At 42.0% G+C, this 22946-nt stretch overlaps 1 long non-coding RNA gene across 5 annotated transcripts in view; it reads right to left on the minus strand.

The window, feature by feature from the left end:
- Nucleotides 1–22946, minus strand: part of LOC137303949 (uncharacterized) — a 365964-nt gene that overhangs the window by 171831 nt on the left and 171187 nt on the right. For all 5 annotated transcript variants that reach the window (XR_010958486.1, XR_010958485.1, XR_010958484.1 and 2 more), the window contains one exon: nucleotides 1096–1170. This is a non-coding gene — a long non-coding RNA (uncharacterized lncRNA). The remainder of the gene's footprint in view (nucleotides 1–1095; nucleotides 1171–22946) is intronic.

The following is a 22946-nucleotide window of genomic DNA, read 5'->3' on the forward strand; positions in this document are numbered from 1 at the left end:
ACCTACAAATCTGATGCCACATTTTCACAATACAATGAATGTTAAAAGCAATTGTATTTTTGGGGCAATTTGTATTTCTGGCTTTCTCCAGAATGTTTTTTTTTGGCTGCCATTAACTGTTGGGGGTCATCTATTCCATTTCGATTAGGTAATTAGGTCAGAAATGTCAACATTTCCCATTTCCCTGCTCCTTATAGAGTTACCACTGAAGGATTGTCCAGATGGCCAACTGAATGTCAGGCAAGAACAGGACTGGAAACGTCTCCACGGTCAAATAGGCCTCCAACATTGCTGTCCAAGCTCACGCAGATCCGAGAGTGAATCAGCGAGTGGGAGAAACATAACGAAATAATAACGAAATGAAATGTAGCACCATAAACAGGGAGCAAGCAAGGGCAATCTACCACGCTGCTCAGGACATGACCTTACACAGAGTTACAACACAGAAACAGCCCATCTAGTCTACGTTGGTGTTTATCCTCCACCACAGCAGTAGTCCTAATTCCACATACTAGGTCTACCCATATCCCTTTATCCCCCTCCCCCCACTTTCTTCAACCACCTTTTTTAAAATGTTGACCTGGTCTCTGCTTCAATCGCTAACTCGAATAGTTGTGAGGCTGTAGGATGCATGATATAATTTTTTACCCCTGCACTGTGTCTTAAATCTCTTAAATTCAATCTAGTTTCCACCGTGCCTCATTCTGGACCCCTCAATCCCTGAAAAAAAGTCTTATTTCTGTCCGCATCTTCTCATCCCGGCATAATTTGAAACACCTAAATCAAATCACTGTGTCACCTCCTCTGTTCTATCAAAAACCTGAGCTGACCCACATCACGAGGGGACTACTCTTGTACCTATAGTTGGGCGTCAGAGAGTTTACTCAGTCTAGAAGACAATGGAGGCAAAACCAGCCATAACCATAATAACCAGTCAGTGCTTTTAGCCTTATTGGTTAAAGCTTTATTCTTGGAATTGCTATGGAGCGACACGAGTTAAGGAGAACCGGGCAGCAGACGTGACAACATTTTCCCCAAGGGAAACAAGTCAATTTTTATTTTCATTATTAAGGAAATGAAAAAGATGTGCAGTACCGAATGTTCTTTTGACACAGTCTTATCTTCAAATTATCCTATCCATCATCAGATTCCTCCAGCCTCACCATAAACCTGTGGAAAATAAAGAAACAAGAACCAATTTGAATTTTAACAACCAACTCTCCGTTTTACATAAAATTCACAGCCCAGAAACTGGCAATTCAGCCAGTGTTTATGCTCCACACGAGCCTCCTCCCATTCTATTCACTTCATCGCACCCCATCAACATATTAATATAAAATAGTCACTAATAAATCCAACAAGGAATTCAGAGGAAATTTCTTTACCCAAAGAGTGGTAAGAATGTGGAACACGCTACCACATGGAGTAGTTGAGGCAAATAGCATAGATGCGTTTAAGGGGAAGCTGAGGGAGAAAAGAATAGAAGGATATGCTGATAGGGTTAGATGAAGTAGGGAGCGAGGAGTTCACTTGGAGCATAAACACCAGCATAGACCAGTTGGGCCGAATGGCCTGTTTCTGTGCTGTCGTTTCGATGTAACATATCCTTCTATTACTTTTAAATCAAAGAAAACCGATCAAAGCAATGATAGAAATTAGGAGTGAGCCATGGCTTGGTGGCAGCATTCCCGCCTCCGAGTGGGAAGATTATGGGTTCAAGCCCCACTCCAGGCAGCACCGGCAAGTGGAGGCGAGAGTTCCGGGCTCTACATCCAGCGGGATACTCATGGCAGATGGGAATGGAGTGGCCCCCACTTTGTATCGAGGAGGTACTCCCAGACGGGAGTCAGGCTAACGACCTGTCCACAGGAGAAAGGGTCTTTGTTGCAAAAAACCCAGAGCTCGATCTCCTGGAGGTAACGCTACACGTAACCCCACCAGCGAACAAAAGTTATCTGTTTTTAATATAATGGGTCATTTGCTGTCTTTCTTTTCCTTCCGGATGTTTCTGCCTCTCTCTCTGTTTTTTTTTTGGTTGTTTGTATATTCGGTAGCCCTGTAGGTAACACCTCTCTGTCTGCACACTGTGATTGCCTTGGCAACGGGCAGTTGGAAAGACTATCTGTAATCACCAGGTATTGTTCTGTGATTTATAAATGCGAAGGGTTCGAGGATTTCATTTCCACATTCACCTGAGGAAGGAGGAAGCCTCTGAAAGCTTGTGAATTTCAAATACAATTGTTGGACTATAACTTGGTGTTGTAAAATTGTTTACAATCCTGGAGGTAAAGCAGTGGATGAAATCGGTTGTCTCCTGTGTCGCTGGGCACGGAAGAGAGAAGAAAAATCATAGAAATTCAAACAAGGCTAATTTTTCATTACAATTAATTTGCCATATTTTTCGCACTGCATTTGTTTTCTTTTTGTGTTTGATCATTTGCTTTACCTGGGAAGGTACACAAACAAAAAATGAATCAGATCACCCTTAACAGTAACTGTTTCATGAGTTGTAAAGCTCTGGTAGAGAACCACAAAGCAATGAACTTAATTTATTACACAAGGATGTGTGACGGGGGCTGCGTTTCTTGCTCCCACACCATGGATGTTTTGTTAATAAACATTAACACTGTGGGGGAAAAAATTGCGCCCGATCGCTGTGTGTAGTGAACTTAACAACACGTTCTTTTCGAATGTATTCATACGTTGATTTACTGCCCGTGTGTAAAACCAGCTGCCCCTTGCAGAAACGGAAATCAGGCCGTCTCTCGAACGGGCGGCCGATCTGCAACTTGACCCGACGTCAGGTGGCGTGGGGGGAAACCCACAGCGGGGAGGCCAACCTTGTGTGGCCAGCTATTTTGGTGACTACCAGTCCAGTCGGAAATATAAAGGGAGGGGAAAGAGACAGAAACAAGGGGGGGTTTTAAAAACAAAAATCAATCAACAGGTTTATGTGCAGAATACTGGTGCCAAGAATACTGTGTGGTTCATGAAAACTGATTCTTATTGATGAGCACGTCACAAACATAGAAGATTATGCTTCGAAGAGTGCAATGGAACAAAGCTATAAAAATGTCATGAAGGACATACGAGCATTACATCTAAGCACCATGTATTGTTATATTACAACGGCTTAGAAGTGTTTTATAATATTTCTTTTGAAGCAACATAATCTCCTTTGTGATACTCAGAGGGGCTCCCACAGGGATCTTGTAACTCGTCAAGTACCAAAAGAGGTTTTCCATCTGAGCATTTTATTTCCATGTGGTGTTTATAAATGCGATTTTTTTTTTTGTAACTGTCTGCTGATGAATATTTAGAATGATGGTTACATAACGTGCAGTCCAACAGGATAGTACTCCGTTTCTTGTACACTTGCACATGGCAATGGCCCAGCTTTGCTTTTTCATTTGTACGCGTGATGTGTCACTTAAAAGCTTCAAAAATATCTCCTCATAATCCAGGGCACAATTGTAATTCTCCAGCAACTCAAACAAAACACTGAAGTATATACTTCAAAACGAAAAATTTGCAGGGCTATGGGGAAAGAGCAGGCGAGTGGGACTAATTGGATAGATAGCTCTTTCAAAGAGCCGGCACAGGCACGACGGGCCGAATGGCCTCCTTCTGTTCTGTAAGGTTCTATGATTGTATGATTCACAGCCCTGAAGAGGAATCAGGCCTTTCTCGCTCAGCAACATTACTGCTCCTGGTGTCAACTTGCTGCTGTAGTCTCCCTCCCGCTCTTGAAGCCACTGACTTAGGCTAGGGTATTGCTTCACTGACACCCTCCAAGTAACTCATCCAAGTGGCCATTCGTGACTACAGGACAGTCTTTTTCTACTTCCAACAAAATAGATGATTGTTTCCTCTCTCTAATGATCAATTAGAACATCTGCCTCCAAACAATGTCTGTTGCTCCTGTCTCATTGAATTCTCAATGGTGTACAATGAAAGGCATATTTTCTAAAGTCAGTGTATATTTTGATTGCATGGTGTTTATGGAAGGAGTACATTGATTCAAAAATAGTCCAAGTTATAGGAAAACAAGGTAGTTCCAACTTCTTTTAAAATTGTTCACAAGAGGCGGGTGGTACTGGCAAGGCCACATTTATTGCCCATTCCCAGTTGCCCTGAGAAGGCAGTGTTAGGATGCCTTCTTGGATCCTTGCAGTCCTTGTGTGGTGATGGCACTCCCACGATGGCATCAGGTCACAAAATTCCAGGATTTTGACTACAGCAGCGAGATCTAGCAATGTCGACAGGAGATACGATGTCACCCCTCACCCTATTTTCAACTGGATGTTAACGAACATAATGTTTAATATCCAAATGTAATCAAAAGAAATAAAGCTTACAGATGTTTATAAACCTACTGATTTGCAGTCAACATAAATTTATCATGCAACCTTTATATCCGTTAAATCTTCTGGACCATTCTCTATAGTTATAACATTCAGTATGAGGACATCTGGAGTGCAATTGCTACAATATGCTTGATCCCATCAGGGGGCCCCTCTAGTGTTCATTTACCAAAATACAAGTATCATACAAGTTGAAAACACAAGGTCCAGTGCCACAAAAAACCCTGATACAAGTAGTCAGTTTGAATTTCAATCAGATTACAATCAGTGTCACAATGATACAGGTTTTGATAGTAGGAAGCACCAGAGAGAAGACTGTTGACAATTACCTGGACTTTCAAAATGAACGGGCAAAGAAAATTGAAATATCATGCCTCATCGGTAAATAAGAACTTGTGCTCAGATCAAGAACTGAAGAATTCTGGAACAAGAAAAGGCCATTTGGCCCATCAAACCCACTCCTTCCAGAGTTCATCTATAAATTGAGGACTTGGTCCCAGCACCACAAACCCCCACTTCTACCCACTGTCGATCCACTACTTTAAGGGAGCATTAAACTCCTTCCCTACTGCTCCTGAACAGAAAGAAAATCAAGCAATACTGTTAATATCCCTTTTCAAGAGATAGATTCAGCTTCTTTTTAAAAGGTATCAAGTGATCCAGAACCAAACTACTTTATTTGGGATCTTGTTCCACAACTCCACTATCCTGCCGGTGGGGGCGGGGGGGGCGGGAGGATTTATCCTGGTCTCCAACTTTGCTTGAAGTTTTTTAATTATGTTCTTGTGTCCCCTCTGGCCCAATGTTCTCCGTCCAAGCTTGCTTACTTCAATCTTTAATTGATATGATGCAAGGCGTCAAAATAAGAGAAATCAGTTTGAACAATCTGCTCAAGGTTTTATTGAAGACCGAGATGGCACCTACCTATCACCAAACTGGTGGTGGGAATGCAAGAGATTTTCCATGAAGAGCAAGGTCATTTGTAAGTACAAAAACAAACACAATACGCTGTCAAAAGCTCGCACAAAGAGCTACCACAAGAGTAATCTGAATGCAGGCAGAAACACACGAGTGGATCAACAAGCAACGCAGTGATCTACTAGTTCAAATTGGATAGCATTCTCTTCAAGTACCTGGGACATTTAGCAAATCCCAGCTGATAAGTCAGAACATGCTCATCGACATCAACCCACCCCAATAAATGTATCTAAGTGGCAATGCTATAGATACATATAGAAATACATTAACACTAATTAAAAGGCCAAGCTGATATTTGACACTGTTTATTAAATATTACTTGACTATCAGTTTCATATCACAGCAGTTAATTAAATATTCTAATTAATTCCTTCTCGTAAAACGCTAAACACTGTCAAATAATTTATAGAATTATATTAACTACGCTCAAAGCTTTCAGACATTTAATTTGCTACTGCAAAGTTGGATTTTAATTTGTCATAATTAATTACAGCTCACCTCAAGAGATTGTGGGCAATGTCAGTGATTTTCGAACTTGCCTATGTGGAAGGCACTCTGTCAATACTGACAACACCCCCAGGGACACCCCACTCCGGGAAAATAATGACTCAACCCCTGACCTAACTTCCAGAAGACAGTGTCAATTCCCCAAAGGAAATCTGTGCTTCCATAGCAACAAGACATTTATTACATGGCAATAGAAATAACATGCTAGTAAGTCAACAATGAGAGAAAGACGGAGTTCACCAGACATGGTGCTCACGGCACATGATATGCTTGGCCCCAGACAGACAGAAGTCTGACTCGGAGTCCCCAGTTTGAAAACCCAGGATATGCATGACGGTCAGAGCAAGAACACACGAACATTAGAAACAGGAGCAAGCCATTCAATTGGATCATGGCTGACCTGTATTAGTGGACCTGCATTATTATTTTTTTAAATTGTAAAATTCCAAACCACATTTCAGTTAATTGAAATCCTCTATTTTCTTACCTCACTGGACGCTCGTTTTCAAAAAAGAAATTGAAAGATTTGGCTGCACGACCCGGTGTCTTTAAGAAAAACACATCTCGCACCCCCAAACTGCTGAGCTGCCAAACCAGGCAGGGGACTGAGGGGAGAGTAGAAACGTATCCTACACGACCACTTCTAGATTGAATTTGGGAGAGGTCCAGAAGCAGGGTCCATCCTTACTCAGCAATGGGTGGTGCAGGGAGGCTCAATTCAGGAAGAGGGGACAGAGAGCAAAAGAACAACCCTCCCCCACCAAAACAAATTTATATATAGTACCCACCGCTTATAGCGGGTGCGTTTGGCGTGAACGCGATTTGCCCGCCATAAGGAGTGGACGGTAAAACTGCCACGCGACGTATACAAAAAGCACGATCATGGATTTTCTCCGAGTCTCCACCTCTGCATCATTGTGATTCTCCCTATCGCTCCGGAGTCTTCTGCAGACTCCATTTGCTGCTGCGATATTTTGGAGCAATTTAAGAAGTGATTGCGTGTCTTTGTTATGGGGCCAATTAATTCAAAAGCATTGAAAAGGGACTGGTGGCAACTTGTGAACATTAAGATGCCAAAGCTTCCCCCTTCCATATAGCCTCAAATAGCCAGTGTCTTAATACTTTATAAGCGACACCTTTGTAATCGACTCCTAAAAGAACAAACTTGCATTTATATAGTGCCTTTCACAACCTCAGCACGTCCCAAAGTGCTTTACAGCCAATGAAGTACTTTTGAAGTGTCGTCACTGTTGCAACGTAGGAAATGCATTATTGTCATTTTGTGCGATACAGGCAACTGCCTGTCATAAGTGGGGATGGTGTAAGTAGTGTGACCGTACATGAAAAGGAAAAAAAGCCTTATCAGGCTTCTCAGAACTGTTTCTAAGTGCCTCACATGCAGTTAAGTAATTTGAAATGTAGTCACTGTTGTTGTGTGGGCAAATAAGAGGCTAAACCAGTTATTCAAAATAAATGTTTCCAGCATTATAAACCACTGGTATTTGAGTAGATTAATAAAATACGGTATTCAACAATAGATGCATGGAATGGAATTCCAAAATCATGCACCATCCTCACCCACAGATACAATCACGGAAAAAAATCCCTCTCCTTTTCTAATCGATCTTTAATGAAGTCTGGTACTCTCATCAAGTTCAATATTGCTACTAGTCAAAATCAAAATGCCACATCTGACACCAATCTGCAATAACATTCACATTATTCTCAAATTCAGTTAATCGAGACAAACAAATTATAAAGCTTCACGTTCCTTGCTGTGTATTTCTCCATGTCTGACTCATTCAAGGTCATTATGTCCTTCTTTATATCGCAGGACATCTTCTGCAGCCACAATGTTACTCCCAGCACAGCAGTTAAAATATGTGGCCAGTTTATTATGCCAAAACATATTATGGGCTGCACATGCCAAATACGCTGGGTACAGAACAGAATGTGCATGTCACAAAGCCAAGACTCTGATCTCATCATGGCAACCTGAAACAAAACAAGTCAGGTTTGCAAATAAAGTTAATAATCACAAGTGACCCGTTTCATCTCACCTTTCTGGAATAACAACCACATTTTATATTGCCCTTAGAGTATCCTGTATCTTGGCCTCTTCCACTCTACCTAGTAACCCATTCCAGCTGCTGATTGCCCTCGGTGTAAAGAAATACTTCCTCACATCTGGCCTACATCTGCCCTTCACACTCTGGCCCTGTGCCCTGCTGTTAATTCTGGTCAGCTGCACATGACCACTTTTTCCGTCACAGTCTTGCTTCTGATCATTATAATTGAAATTGGAGCGCCTTCTTAATATAGGAAGATGCAGGTTATTCAAAGGTGACTTCATGTGGCAGCTATAATAGAGTTTCTGTAATGTAGAGGAAAAAGTAACAAAAGTGGTTATAACAGAGGAATTAATGTTGACTGGCATTGTGAGATACCATATATAATCAGTTCCTCCATCATAATATATTTCCAACTTTTTTCTTTGAGGTACAAACCACCAGGATATTATGTTCAACTGGTAGAAGCCTGGTGACTTGAACATGGAATTCTCTGTCACAAACCATTTGTTGAAGCAAAGTTCACAAATTCTTTTAAAAAGCATTCAGATACTTACTTTAAAAAGAGGAATATTAATGGATATTGGAGCTAGCGGGAGAGCGGTATATATATATATATATATATATATATGATGGGAGTTCAAAACTAGGGGCCATAAATATAAGATAGTCACTAATGAATGCAATAAGGAATTCCGGAGAAACTTCTTTGCTCAGAGTGGTGAGACTGTGGAACTCACTACCGCATGGAATAGTCTAGATGAATGGCATAGACGCCTTTAAGGGGAAACTAGGTAAGTGCATGAGGGAGAAAGGAATAGAAGGATATGTTGATAGGGTGAGATGAAGTAAGGTGGGGCATGTGGAGCATAAATACCGGCATAGACCTGTTGGGCCGAATGGCCTGTTCCTGTGTTGTAAAAATACAAATGGTTGTAGCAGTAAACACCCACACTCAAATCAACCACAAAATAGAACAAACCAAGGGTTGTGTTCCTCAAAAGGGCATCGCAGCTGTATTCACTTTTCTATTCCCCCCCACTACTTTCACCGCTCTATACAGGCTACATATTGATTTGATACTTCTGCACACATGCTGAACGTGACCGTCACATAATAACAACTTGCATTTATATAGCACCTTGGACATAGTGAAACATCCCAAGGTGCTCAGGTTTTAGACAAACTTTGACACCGAACCACAAAGAGATATTAGGACAAGTGACCAAAAGCTTGGTCAAAGAGGTAGATTTTAAGGAGTGTCTTAAAGGTGGAGAGAGAGGTAGAGAGGCGGAGAGGTTTAGGGAGGGAATTCCAGAGTTTAGGGTCGCCAATGGTGGAGTGAAGGAAATCGGGGATGCCGAACGCACCAGGTAACATTATGCATTACAAACAGTACACACAGACAGTTGGCACAGAATTGAAATGTCTGTGAAAATTAAAATAAAAAGACTAACAGTAATTAGTGCCACTGCTGGAACTGGGAAACGTGCAGATGAACCGAATTCAATGGAACAGTCACTGCAGCCCATGGTCGACTGTGGCTCATTTTGCATTCATGTACAGAAAACAAACTAATGGATGCTAAGATGGAGCGCAATAAGTTCATCTTTCTTGCACCACAACGTATTGCGTTAGTTACCCATTCTAAGTCTTCCAGCATTCCCATTTCTACAGGAATTCCTGTATTTTACAGGCAAATAACCCATTCAAAGAAGAAAGGGCAAGGCAAACCGAAAAAGGTAACAGCCTACTTTGGAATGGGATGAATAAGAGAGAGAAAGGGGAAGAGAAAGATGGAACGGAGAATGTATCAAGGAAGCACAGGAACATTTGTAATTCCGATTTTTGTAGGATTTACTTGTATATCACAATCTTTTCCTGACCGAATATAATTTCTTCCCAAAGTTTTAAATTGAGGAGGGTCACCGGGAGATGATAGTGAAGAAATATGGGGCCAGCTGGGCCAGAACATGAGAATATCAAGCTATACTTCTGGTCTGACACACTCACTGATCAGCTCAAACTATAGTCAATGAAGTTGATCTCAGCAATATCTGCAATGAATGAGTCACCACATTTGTCCGAGGACCCTCTCTGCATTATTTTAACATATATTTACTCGTCTCAGTTACAGCAGAGAGGGGAATTTTATGGGTTAACAGGTGTATTATAAATAGAACGCAAAAGAATTTCACATGAAAGTTAAACACACTTATTGCCACTGTCACTAAGAATGATTTCATCCCCTCGGAGAGCATAGAATAATAACAGCAATGAAGATGTAGAACCAGTCAAAAGATCTGTGTATTAAAAAAAGAGGGTTGCATACAGTGACACCACAAGTGCTGGACAGAATGGAGATGATTGGGTAATTCCCCCGTCAATCACGCCTGGAAGTGACTGGGATTGATTTCACCCACCTAATTTGTATTATGTAACTTATCCTCCACTCACTGCATTTTGCTAGAGAAATAATCCTGCTTTTATCGGGAGGCTTTGCTGTGGTTTCGGTCATGAGTTCTGTTTGCTGTAGTTCGTAGAGACTCTGTTTAAATTTACTCTTTTGCTGAGTTAATAGGCTTTGTTTGCTGTAAAATAGACTCTGTTTACTATAGGTCCTGCTGTAAGTACCACCCTGCCTCCAACTCATTGGCTCACACAGTGGTGTTAATACTCACTCCGTAAAAAAAAAAGCAACATGTTACGTGGCAGCTCCATAGTTCAGTACCACCAAATGAATCCTTAGCCTAGAAAAGCTATGTGGGCAAATGCCTGATCTAAGATCTCCGCCATGACTCAGGGAGGGAGGCCTAGCACAAGCCAGTACGAAGAACATCCGCCTGAGATCCCAGCACCAACTGAAATCACGAGGGACCAGAACAGATGAAGGAACAGGACTTCAGTCACTGTGGGCAGTTTGGCTGATCACCACACAAGTAATGAGATAAATGAGATTCCTCCAGCGAATTTAAAATGAGTTCGATACGAGACAAATTTCCTGCTTAAATTCTCTAACTTATCAGGCCATGAAGTTTTGAAGAGGCAATTTTTAATTCTGCTTAAAATAAAGCATTTGGTGCTTGTATTGGGCTTATTCAAACTGCAGTACAAAGTTAATTTGTCAAAATCCACATCTTCTGACATTTAGTCCCGTGAAAGTATATTTGAATATCCTCTCAGCTCTGATTCCACTTCATCCACTTCTCTACTTTGTTAATTAGTGAGTCTGGTAAGGTGTCACTGAATTCTGATCACTTGTAACCTTTCGGTAGTAATAAGCACGCGCCATATATTCCCCAAGCGGGTTATTCATCACTACTATATTAAAAAAACAACTGCAGGTATGTTTACCCACTTTGCACACCGTTTTACAGCAGTAATTCAGTGCACAGATTTACTTTGCAGGGGCATTTGCAGAGACGGTTAAATCCCTGATTCATTGCTTAATTTCAGGTTGGAAGAAGCGAACATAAAAACCTTTAAAATGACTTGTTTAATAATCGAAGCGACTGCCCCGATACCAAGACAGACTGCCAGAGAAGTCGCCAGACGGGCCATTCAACGAGCAACGATTCAGACAACGTGAATTCACGGCCACGACTGCCTCACGATAGCTGCAATCCTCCAAAGGACCGTAGGCAGTGAGAGCAAAAAACCATCTGAAGCCTGAATTATTGCTTCCTGAATGAGTCGCTTCACACTCTCGACATTATGTGCTCCTTATCTCCTTAGCCGAAAGGGGTGCTCTCACACCTCCAGTTTTCTTACTGTACTGGACAGCATGCTTCAATCCTACCATAATAAAATATTTCTAGGAGCCTTGAGCTCTCTTTGCTACTCAAATTTGCTGGAAAGGGCTCTCAGACTGAAAAGTTACCAATGAGAGGGGAAATGAAAGATGTCAGCGTGCACAAAGCAGGCTAAATCAGCTCACATTCAGTCTATAATTTGTCAGTCAGCCAATGGTTAGTTGAACCTATTCTGCATTTGCCCTAAGCTCTGGAATTCCTCCCCTGAACCTCTCCGCCTCTCTCTCCTCCTTTAATGCACTCCTTAAAATCTACCTCTTCACCTGTCGTAATATCTTCTTACGTGACTCGATGTCAAATTTGGTTAGATCACACTCCTGTGAAGCGCCTTGGGAAGTTTTACTACGTTAAAGGCACTTTATAAGTGCGAGTTGTTGTTGTGTTTAATCTACAAGTGCACATCCTCAAAGTGCAGTAAACAATTCTCAAGTGTGTCAGTTAGTAGCACTCTTGGCCTCTGAGTTAGAAGGTTGTAGGTTCAAGTCCCACTTCAGGGCTTGAGCGCATGAAACTAAGGTGAAACCACAGTGCAGTATTAGGAGGGTTGCATTGTCAAAGGTGCGATCGTTGATAAGATGTTAAATCGAGGCCTTAACCATCTGTTCTGGTAGATGTTGAAGATCCCACAGCACTATTTGAAGAACAGCAAGGAGTTTTTTTTCCATTGTCCTGGCTAACATACCCACCTCGAGCAACACCAACAAGAACTGTAAGCCAGGAAGAGTCAGCACCTTCAACAGAGGAGGCAGAAGGGGATCAATACTGCGGTGATGTGCAGCTCAGGTAAGCTGCAACGCAGCGAAGAAAAGTTCAATTTTTTATCTCTGAAAAGTTTAGACAAGTATTTATACAATGGCACTGATTACCCTACCCGCAGATTGAACTGCTATAATCAGGGGCACTGTATGTCGCATTCATAGGCTAATGTAATCACAAAGCAGTTTAGAGTGGTAATAACACCAAAGCCATGCGTGAAATTGTTGGTGTGCTTGAAGCTTCAATTCACATGTGTTTGGGCAGATGGTTTACTATAGAAAGATTAAGATATAGGAGATCCCCCATGGTGTTGCATAGTTGTGATTTTTGGCGGTTAATCTAGCCTGTCCCTTTAAACCTACTGTTCAAGAACTCCTTGCCGAGAAGTGGTCTAAATAGGAAATCCAAGAAATTGCAGCTGCTGAGATCAGAGGACAATTACAACTGCTGGAAAATTTCTGACTCCAGGTCTGAAGAGCCCACCAAGAAATGACAAACTTTCTTTACCACCGCCCCTCCCCCCCAAGAATCTTACAGAAGCAAAACAAAGTGTGACATCCCGATTGTGACAGATTGTAGTGTGGCATCCCGATTGTGACAGATTGTAATGTGATATCTGGATTGTGACAGATTGTAATGTGACAAGACTTTATGCTTATAATAGATATCTGCAAAATGATACATAAATGGACAAAGTTATACATCTATAATATTAAACATCCTGCTATGCCGCGCACTTCCTGTTAGTGCAACTTACTTCCTGTAACACTTCCCCGTCACATTTTACTGATAAAGCAGTGCATCTTTCGACTCACCTTGAGCAGTGCCACGGGACACCAGCTAGTAAATGAACAAAAACTAGCTGCGTCTTCAAATTATATTGACGAGTCCAAGAAGCAGATCATATTAAAATTTAGTTGTAGAGGCTGCATGTGAAGATTGAAGCAGTAAAACAATTCTTTAGTAAGAATCACAAGTAAGAATCACAATGTTTGATCACATATAGTTTTACATGTTATGTGGTAATAGAACAAAGAATCTTTTCTGCATTTGAAAATGGTAATAGTTGTTTCACTAACTCATTTGTGAAAAGAAGAAAGGAAAAACAAAACTCGGAACTTGTTGGGAAGCAATCATCTTCCCCTGCAAACATGTCCCTCTTCAATCAGTCATGTTTTAAAGTTGAATGTAGAGGAATGGAACACATTCTTACCATTCTCAATCAGTGTCAGTCAGAGAAACTGCATCAGCATATTTCTGCCGCACTACATCCGGACACACTGCCACAGGGGCTTGGTCAATTGCAGAGACCTGGGAGAAGGTTGCCAACCCTCCAGGTTAGGGAAAGACACCAGAGGGCATAAAGAGGTGATCTTAAAATAGGAACGGTTTTCGGAATGAATTACTATTCATGGGCCGACGAATCTGATGAATTTAAGCTTCTGAAGTGCAGAGTTATGTTAGATGCCAGAAAGAAGCTCTTTTGGCAGAGAGTGGTCAACTTCTGGAACAAGTTACTGGCACGGGCAGCAAGTGTGGATTTGCTGCAAGCACTCAAAAAAAAAGCAGCTGAACAAGTTCCTGCAGATGGCCGACATCTCCAGTGACAGAAGCTAAACTGGTCGAGCGCTATCAGTCACCGTGATCGCACGGAGCTTGTGGGCGTCGGAGGGGAATTATTTTTAGAGATTTTATTTTCCTAAAATGAGCCAAATCTTTTTTTTTTCCCTCCCTCAGTTTTTTTTTTGGCTCTCCCAGGAGATGGTGCGGGGGTTGCGGAGGAATGGGGCATACTCAATAGAACAGCCTGTCTTTTCCCCGTCATTTTTCACCCACCATTTCCTTAAGCAGGTGAGTGATCGATCTTGAAGTGAAATATAACAGTAACGACAACGAATTTCCTCTTTGTTTCGTTAGATACTCTTGTACCTTCATGGTGTTTCATCGACTGCTGATGGGCAGTTTGCCCACCATTGGCAGTGCTGTTTAACATAAACAAACGGATCTCTCAGCACAACGCCAGAATTTTTAGCGGTCCTGCAATCCGCATTGGATGACCACTTCCACTCCTGGTCCGTTAAATTCGGTGAGACCTACTCATGATTTACCGTGCCGCCGTCAAACAAAATGGCTGAATGGCGTGGACACTCAAAACCAGGGATATTCCGCACTTGTTCTCAGGAACGGGTCTCCGTTTCCCGAATTGGTCTCCGTCCGGCAGACGGATAGGGAAGCAAATGGCATTAAAAACACAGCAATGACAACAACTTGCATTTGGAGAGCACATTTAACTGAGCAAAAACGTCCCAAGGCGCTTCACAGGAGCGATTATCAGACAAAATTTGACACCGAGCCACTTAAGAAGAGATATTAGGACAGGTGAGGTAGGTTTTAAGAAGCGACTTAAAGCAGGAGGGAGAGGTAGAGACGTGGAGAAGGTCGGGGAGGAAATTCCAGAGCTTGGGACCGAGGCAGCTGAAGGCACGGCCGCCAACGAATATCAGGGATGCACAAGAGGTCAGAATTGGAGGAGCGTAGAGATCTCGGAGGGTGACAGAGATAGGCCATGGAGGGATTTGAACACAAGGATCGGCATTTTAAAATCAAGGCGTTGGACCAGCAGCCAATGTTACACGCGGGAGTTTATTTTGGCATCTGTATCCCATAATCTGATCAGTAAGATAAAAAGCAGTATAAATTGATAGCTAGATACCTCCACATCAGAGACAAGCACAGTCAGGCAAGTTCGGACCCAGGATTCTATTCTCGTTCTTTTCGTGTTGCAACTTTTTCACACCAGCAATCAAAAAAAGTTAAAAGTTTAAAGAACGAGCCTGCACATGCTGAGATAGGAAGGGGGGAATTCGAAAAAAACAAATGCTGGCAATCTGAGATCAAAACACAAATTCGCTAGAAACAGACATTAGGTGAATTAGCATCAGAAGCTACAGGAGGAACAAAATTTAATATTTACAGAATCTCAGCAAGATGTCAGCACAAGCAGTAGCCATTTGGCCCCTCGTGCCTGTGGTGGTTCTAGCTCTCTGTCACAACTATCTACTGCAATCCCATTTTCGTGTTCTTCCCCCTGTATCCTTTAAATGTTTATCCAATTTTCAAAGAATCTGGCAGTTTTTGTGCTATGGATTCCTGCCCATTGGGAATCGAGTCAAACGTTTGATCGTTTACAGCTTTTTCCCACTTCGTCATGGATTTGAACCAAAGTGCTGAAGGTGAAAGGTCAGTGTGCTGACTCGCTGCATCAACCCCTTCAGGTGAGATCCTTCACTGAAACTGCAGAAGAATTAACTTCTGATGAGGGGGTCTTATCCAAGATGCTAACCTGACTTTCTTTTCAGTGGAAGCAGGGAGCATGAAGTGGTCCAAAGGGTGTGAGACAGGGCCATGAAGAGATTTCAAAACAAAGACAAGAATCCTATGGTCCACCGGGGTGCAAGGCGGCCGTGAAACTTGGCGAGGATGGTGGGGAGTCGAGCCTTTTGCAGGAAAGGACACGGGCAAAGGCGCTTTGGACAAGTCTGGGGAGGATAGAGGTAGACAAGAAATACACTCGAGGCAACAGTTTGTAGACTCTTACAGCACAGAAGGAGGCCATTCAGCCCATCGTGCCTGTGTTGGCTCTTTGAAAGTTCCACACCCCTGCTCTTTCCCCATAGCAATTTTTTTATCATCAAATATTTATCCAATTCCCTTTGAAAGCTACTATCTGCTTGCACCATCCTTTCAGGCAGTGCATTACAGATCTTAACAACTCGTTGTGTAAAAAAAATTCTCGTCATCTCCCCTCTGGTTCTTTTGCCAATTACCTTAAATCTGAGTCCTCTGGTTACTGACCCTCCTGCCATTGGAAACAGATTCTCCCTATTCACTCTATCAAAACCCCTCTATTGAAACAAATTTTATGGCCCTTTACTCAGCAGGAAGTATGAAACAAAGCTTCTTATCCAACTAGCCCATGGGTCAGAAGTGGCGCCATAGTGGGTCTCACAGAAGCAAAAGGAAAGTGACTGGAGAGGATAAAAAAAAACTTGAGGGACACATGACGTGGGAGTGCGCAATGGTTGTAGGAATGTTCTCTTAAAAGAGAAGCACAACCTTAAAACTTCTTCAGCAACTGACAATGTTAGGTTAGAGGAGAGCGAAGATGAGCAACTTGGTGGAACTGTAAAGGCAAGTCACAGATTTCCTATGACCAAATACGTGCTCCACAAATCCTAGCTCAGCCTGGAACACTTCAATCAAAAAGTTCAATCGCAATTTCTTGATATACCTGCACTGTGCTGTAGCCCCTCAGAATGTGCAAGCTTTATTAATCTCTCACTAAAGGGCAAATATAAACCATGAATGTGACCCAAACACCAGTCTTATAAAGTCCACAGTGCTTAGAATTTACCCGATTTATGACCAAGCACGACTCAACTGATGGAAGCCTGTTATAGAAGCATAGGAGCAGGAGTAGGCCATTCAGTCCCTCAAGCCTGTTCCTCCATTCAATTGGATCATGGCTGATCTATATCTTAACTCCATCTACCCGCCTTGGTTCCGTAACCCTTAATACCCTTGCCTAAAAAAAATCTATCAATCTCAGTTTTGAAATTTTCAACTGACCCCCAGCCTCAACAGCTTTTGGGGGGGGGGGGAACGCAGGGGCAAGAATTCCAGATTTCTACTAGCCTTTATGTGAAGAAGTGCTTTCTGACATCATCCCTGAATGGCCTAGCTCTAATTAAAAGGTTATGTGCCCTTGTTCTGGACTCTCCCCACCCCCCCAGAGGAAATACTTTGTCTATCTACCCTACCAAATCCTTTAATCATCTTAAACACCTCAATTAGATCATCCCTTAATCTTCTATACTCAAGGGAATACAAGGCAAGTCTGTGTAACCTGTCCACATAATTTAATGCTTTTAGCCCCGGGTATCATTCTGGTGAATCTGCGCTGCACCCCCTCCAAAGCCAATACATCCTTCCTGAGGTGCGGTGCCCAGAGCTGAACACAGTACGCCAGATGAGGTCTAACCAGAGCTCTGTGCAGCTGTAACATAACTTCCACTCCTTTGCATTCCAGCTCCTTTGAGATAAAGGCCAACATTCTATTAGCCTTTTAAGTTATTTTTTGTACCTGTCCACAAGCTTTTAGTGACTGCTGTACTTGGACCCCGAAAGCTGTCTGCTCCTCCATAGTTTCTAGCTTCTCGGCATTTAGAAAATACTCTGATCTATCTTTCTTAGATCCATGGCCCGCCCTCAGATAATCCCACCCTTCACTCAGAACTGCTGATTTGAAGCATATTGCCTGGCTTTACCACAGACAATGGCACATGTACTTCCTCAACCAGGGTTTTCTTTTTTTCTTGATCCAACATGTTTCTAAATAGTTCAGTGCTGTTATAAACAAATCTACCCTGCAGAGCCACCAGCTGAGTTCAGTAGGAAAGGCCAACCCAGAGTGTGTAAAGCCAATGGAATGCAAACTTGTGAACTGAAGATGTGAGGCACTGGCTACAAACTAGAAAAACATATCACTGGTTTCCTGATCTGTAACCCTAAGAAATAAATCTGCTTGTGTACCAAACTGTATCTGAGGAAAAAACAATTAACACATGCTAATTTACATGCCATAGAAAAGAGAGGTTTTTATCCACCCAACAGTGCAGCTCAGCTCCTGGCCCAGTGCATTTTTATAATACACTATTATATTATTCATGGTGAAAATCAACGGTCATCAATTTTAATAACTTGGCGCAAAAGTATTCAATGTTTGCATGTCCTCTTTTATAATTCAGATACAGAATGTTAAATGTACTTCTGAAGTTCTGACAACCGATTTTCTTTAACACTTTACGTTGCCGTTAAGCCACTGGTAACACAACTTAAGTCGGGGAATAATGACATTTACAGTAATCAACTTTTAGCAACTGTTTTCTGCCACTCGCTACAAGGTAAAGGGAGGTTTATCGGACTGTAGAGCTGCGGTGAGTGGTATATCCCACACAGCTCTGCATCCATCAAAGGGACTGGACTTACGAACTGAGGAACAATTTGCTGATCACACTAAATTGGGGGATATGGCAAATTGTGACGAGGTCACAGATAAGCTAAAGGCACAGTCAGACAGCTGGCGTTTGCAGCTGGATTTGGAGAAATGTGATACAATACATTTCGTTAATGAAAATAGGGAACGGAAGTACACATTATATTGTAAGATTTTAAATAGAGTAGAATGGAAATACACAGGCTATTAAAGGGGGCACAGCAAGTAGATACGCCCATAAAAATGCAAACGGAAATTTAGATTTTTTATCTAGGAACACAGAATAAATGTTGAACTTGTACACGGCCTTATTTAGGCAGGAGTTGGAATGTTATGTATAGTTTTGGGCACGCCCTTTAGAGGAAGAATATTAAAACAAGAAAGGTGCAGTGCAGATTCACCAGGGATGATGGGCTTGTGGTTATGGAAAGAGACTTGAGAAGTTCAGACTCCTTCGCAGTGTTAGCAGACATGGGCAGGAAAAGGGTTAAATGTGCTTGTAAATGTATTTCCAAAACTACAACAGGAGTTGAACACAGCATCTCATGCCTTGACTTCCTCCTTCTGGAAAGCAAGCTGGGCCTCAAGAAAAAGTGAAGCAACTGCATGCTTATCTTGTCCAGAATGAAAGTGCCCATACATGGCACTGTGTGTAACTAAATGAAGTGGACCTCCAACGAGGAAGATAAGATGTGACGGGAAAGTAAAGAGAAAGCACAATGAGGTGAAGTCATCTCACCCATGTCAATGAATGGTATAACTTTTCCCACATATTATATTATATATATCTTTACCCAGCGAGTGGTAAGAATGTGGAACTCGCTACCACAAGGAGTAGTTGAGGCGTACAGCACTGATGCATTTAAGGGGAAGCTGGATAAACACATGAGGGAGAAAGGAATAGAAGGATATGCTGATAGGATTAGTTGAAGTAGGGAGGGAAGAGGCTCATGTGGAGCATAAACACCGGCATAGACCAGTTGGGCCGAATATCGAAGAGTCTATAGGGGCTTTTAAAACAGAAGAATATTAAAGAGTACAGGAAGTGAGTAGGATTGATGGCTCATGTGCTGAAAATTATTGGTGCCTATTTGATAGGACCTGTTTCTGTGCTCTAACATTCTAACGATTCTATAGGTCACTGATTGCTATGGATGACTAAGAAAATCCCCCAAGGTTTTACTGGTCTCTGATGTTAAAGGTGAGTTTCCAGTGTAACAAAATACTTTTTTTAAAAAGTGAATATAATTTTGTTTATTTTTAAGCAGACCACAAATTGCATTAGGAAGCACTCAATATGAATATAAGCTGACATTATAAAACATCGTAAGAGATAGTACAAATATTCCAGTGAACCCCAATTATACCCCAACATGCCCCCTTCTAATGAACCCCACCAAACAGAAACAAAGATGGACAGACAGACCGACCGACCAGGCATAGGGAGAGGAATGCCAGTGGGATACTGGTCCGAGGGGCACAAACTCTGGCTACGCCTCACATTTCGAGCACTTCTGGCGGTAGAAATACTAGACTTGGGCATTCAACGTACTGGACAATCAATGGACGTGGGCCTTGCTGGTAAACAGTAGAACGCAAAGGAGTCTAAAAGCTAGCAGAAACCTTGAATACATTTACCTGGAGGTCTCAGTGGAGCATTCCCTATTCGCGATTCAGTTACTTTGGCAGCGAGAGCTAATTAAAACAATAAAACCTTCTCGTACTCCTTGAAATAGAATCTGCTTCCTTTATTTATAAAAACAAATTTAAAACAGCATTTAACTCATTAGAAACAACTCGTACACCAAACAAATGCAACAATAATCACACACTATAACCCATCATGTTTTGCCGATCCCCAGCTACATTCAGAAGTACATTAGCAGTCATTTTAAATAATGAAGCTTTCTTCTTTTTAATAATATCCACTTTCACTGTTTCTTTTGTCTCATCTCACGTGGCCTCAAGCAAGTTAAGCTTTGAGGATCTAATTGGATATTCCTACAGAATTTTAGCGGTACAAAGAAATTTTAATTTTAAAAAACCCCGACTAAATACCAAGGTCAGCCGATTCAGACATTGCAGATTCCACGAGTAACTGTATCTATTGATCCTGGGCACAGGGAACAGGAGGGGAGATTTAAGAAAGAAAATGAGATAAAGACACAGCAAGAAATGAAAGTATTAAAACAAGAAACTAATAGGAGGGAAAACTGAATGAGACAAAAGCAGATGATCAATTTGTATCAGGCAGCTTCCATTTTTCTTTCTATTCCCTTGCTGGACTTCCATTCTTTTTGTTGGTTTTTTTTGCCCCCAAGTGAATATTATGTTCCATTTAGGAGTTCTCTAGCTTAAAACATGCCATGTTAAGGGGGAAAGGAGCGAAGCTGAGGGCATATCATTAGTTGAAAGGAGATCATTACAAGGCTACTTATTTCCACGAGGTGGGAGTAAAGCTGGTTTCCTTCCTTTTGTTTCCTTTCAGCTACATTCGCAGGTCTTAGTTTCACCTGTTTAAATCTGGTGGGGATGGGAAGGGTCAGGTGACTCCTTCAGTCACATGATCCAAGCACACATACCTTCTCACAGCATTTGGTGCAAAATCAATGCAAGATTTGTCCAGGATGACACCAAAAAGTCAGAAGGTAGAGACAGAAACAGAGGACCAAAATAGCAAAGGCGAGGCCACGTGAACCTCACTTGCAGATACAACAGGTGCCCAGAACGAGGCTCCGCAGACATCAAAAGCTGCGACCCAGCTGAAACAGTCAACAGATGTCAACGCCCGAATCATGTTCCGCCCTTGTAACATACTCTGAAAGTGTACGATTGTACACAATACTTACAAGATTTCCTGGGCTATCATTCTTTGTCCATGATCCCAGTGATGGAGTCTCTGACTAGGGAGCTTTACAACTAATGGAAAACTGAGCAGAGGACTTAAGAGTCGGCCTGAGTACATGAACTGAAACTGCATCGTCACATCCAAATTTACGCAACTCATAGACCCCAATTTCAGTGAAAGGTTAGGTAACTCATACAAGTGCTTACTTTGCAATAATTCAATCTCAAATCAAAAGAAAACAAAACACAATTTTTAAAGGAAAACCACACTGTGTGTGTCCAGACTAACTCGTAATCTGATTGCCTCACCACAAACCAATGCAACGGAGACAGACATTTTAATTTCATGGTGGAAGCTCAATTTTGGATAATAATCTATGCAACAATGGGTTTATGAACTGAAATTGGTGCAAATTCATGATGAATCAATAATATTTATGTAGCGCCGATAACGCAGTAAAACATGCTTCACAGGAGTGTTATCACACCAAATTTAACACCGAGCTACATAAGGAGATATTAGGACAGGTCAAAGAGGTAGGTTTTAAGGAGCATTTTAAAGGAGGAGGGAGAGGCGGAGAGGTATAAGGAGTGAATTCCAGAGCTTGGGGCCTAGGTAGCTGAAGGCACGGCCGCCAATGGTGGAACGATGAAAATCGGGGATGCGCAAAGGGCCAGAATTGGAGGAGATCTCAGAGGGTTGTAGGACTGGAGAAGGTCACAGAGAGAGGGAGGGGCGAGGCCACGGAGGGACTGGAAAACAAGAATGAGATTTTTTTTTTTAAATCGCATTTTATGATCGTTTGATTATATGGAGACTGCACTAAAAATGAAATGGCAGCAACAGCAATTCCACTTTAGCAATCCCACTTTGAAAATTGATCCATAGAACCATTAGACATGGTCACTCACCGAATGACAGAAATCACTACGGTTTTACAGATCAGCGGCAGAGATTAAAACAAAATGTAATCAATAAAGGAGCAGTGACCACCTTAAACTGCAGAGCAGTGACAAGCAACGGTGGCAGCTGTCATGCAGGCAAAGCCTCTCTTTTGGGAGAGGGTGTCGATACTGATTTGACTACAATAATCATTCAGAACAGTAATAGTGCTGCCATGCACAGCGAAGCCCGCACGCAGCAAATAGGACTCTCAACACAATTATGATTAAGGCACGGAATTCCGTTCTCAATCACGATCAGCATTCTTAAGCTAATAGAATTAAACAGGGAAAATAAGGCACAGCAACACTTTCTTAAAGATCACAATCATGTCCAAAATTAAGAGGTGACCGTTTGACACGGCCTCTTCAGGAATTACCCTGATAAAGTCCTTTAAGCTTTTACCCTGTTTTCAACCCTGCATGTTCCATTTAACTTTGTCCACTGAAGCATAGCTCACCTCCGCTGGTATGTAATGAATGTGCGATGTAGTGTAAAACGTACAGGAGGAACAGCTTTTAAACACTTCTGCAACTTTAATTGGTTTCACTTCCACTGAATAAAAAGACAAATTAAGGACGCAGTGACTGATTAGCCCACCCCCTTCGTGTTTCA

Source organism: Heptranchias perlo, chromosome 36 (assembly GCF_035084215.1).
Source record: "Heptranchias perlo isolate sHepPer1 chromosome 36, sHepPer1.hap1, whole genome shotgun sequence".
Classification (NCBI taxonomy): Eukaryota; Metazoa; Chordata; class Chondrichthyes; order Hexanchiformes; family Hexanchidae; genus Heptranchias; species Heptranchias perlo.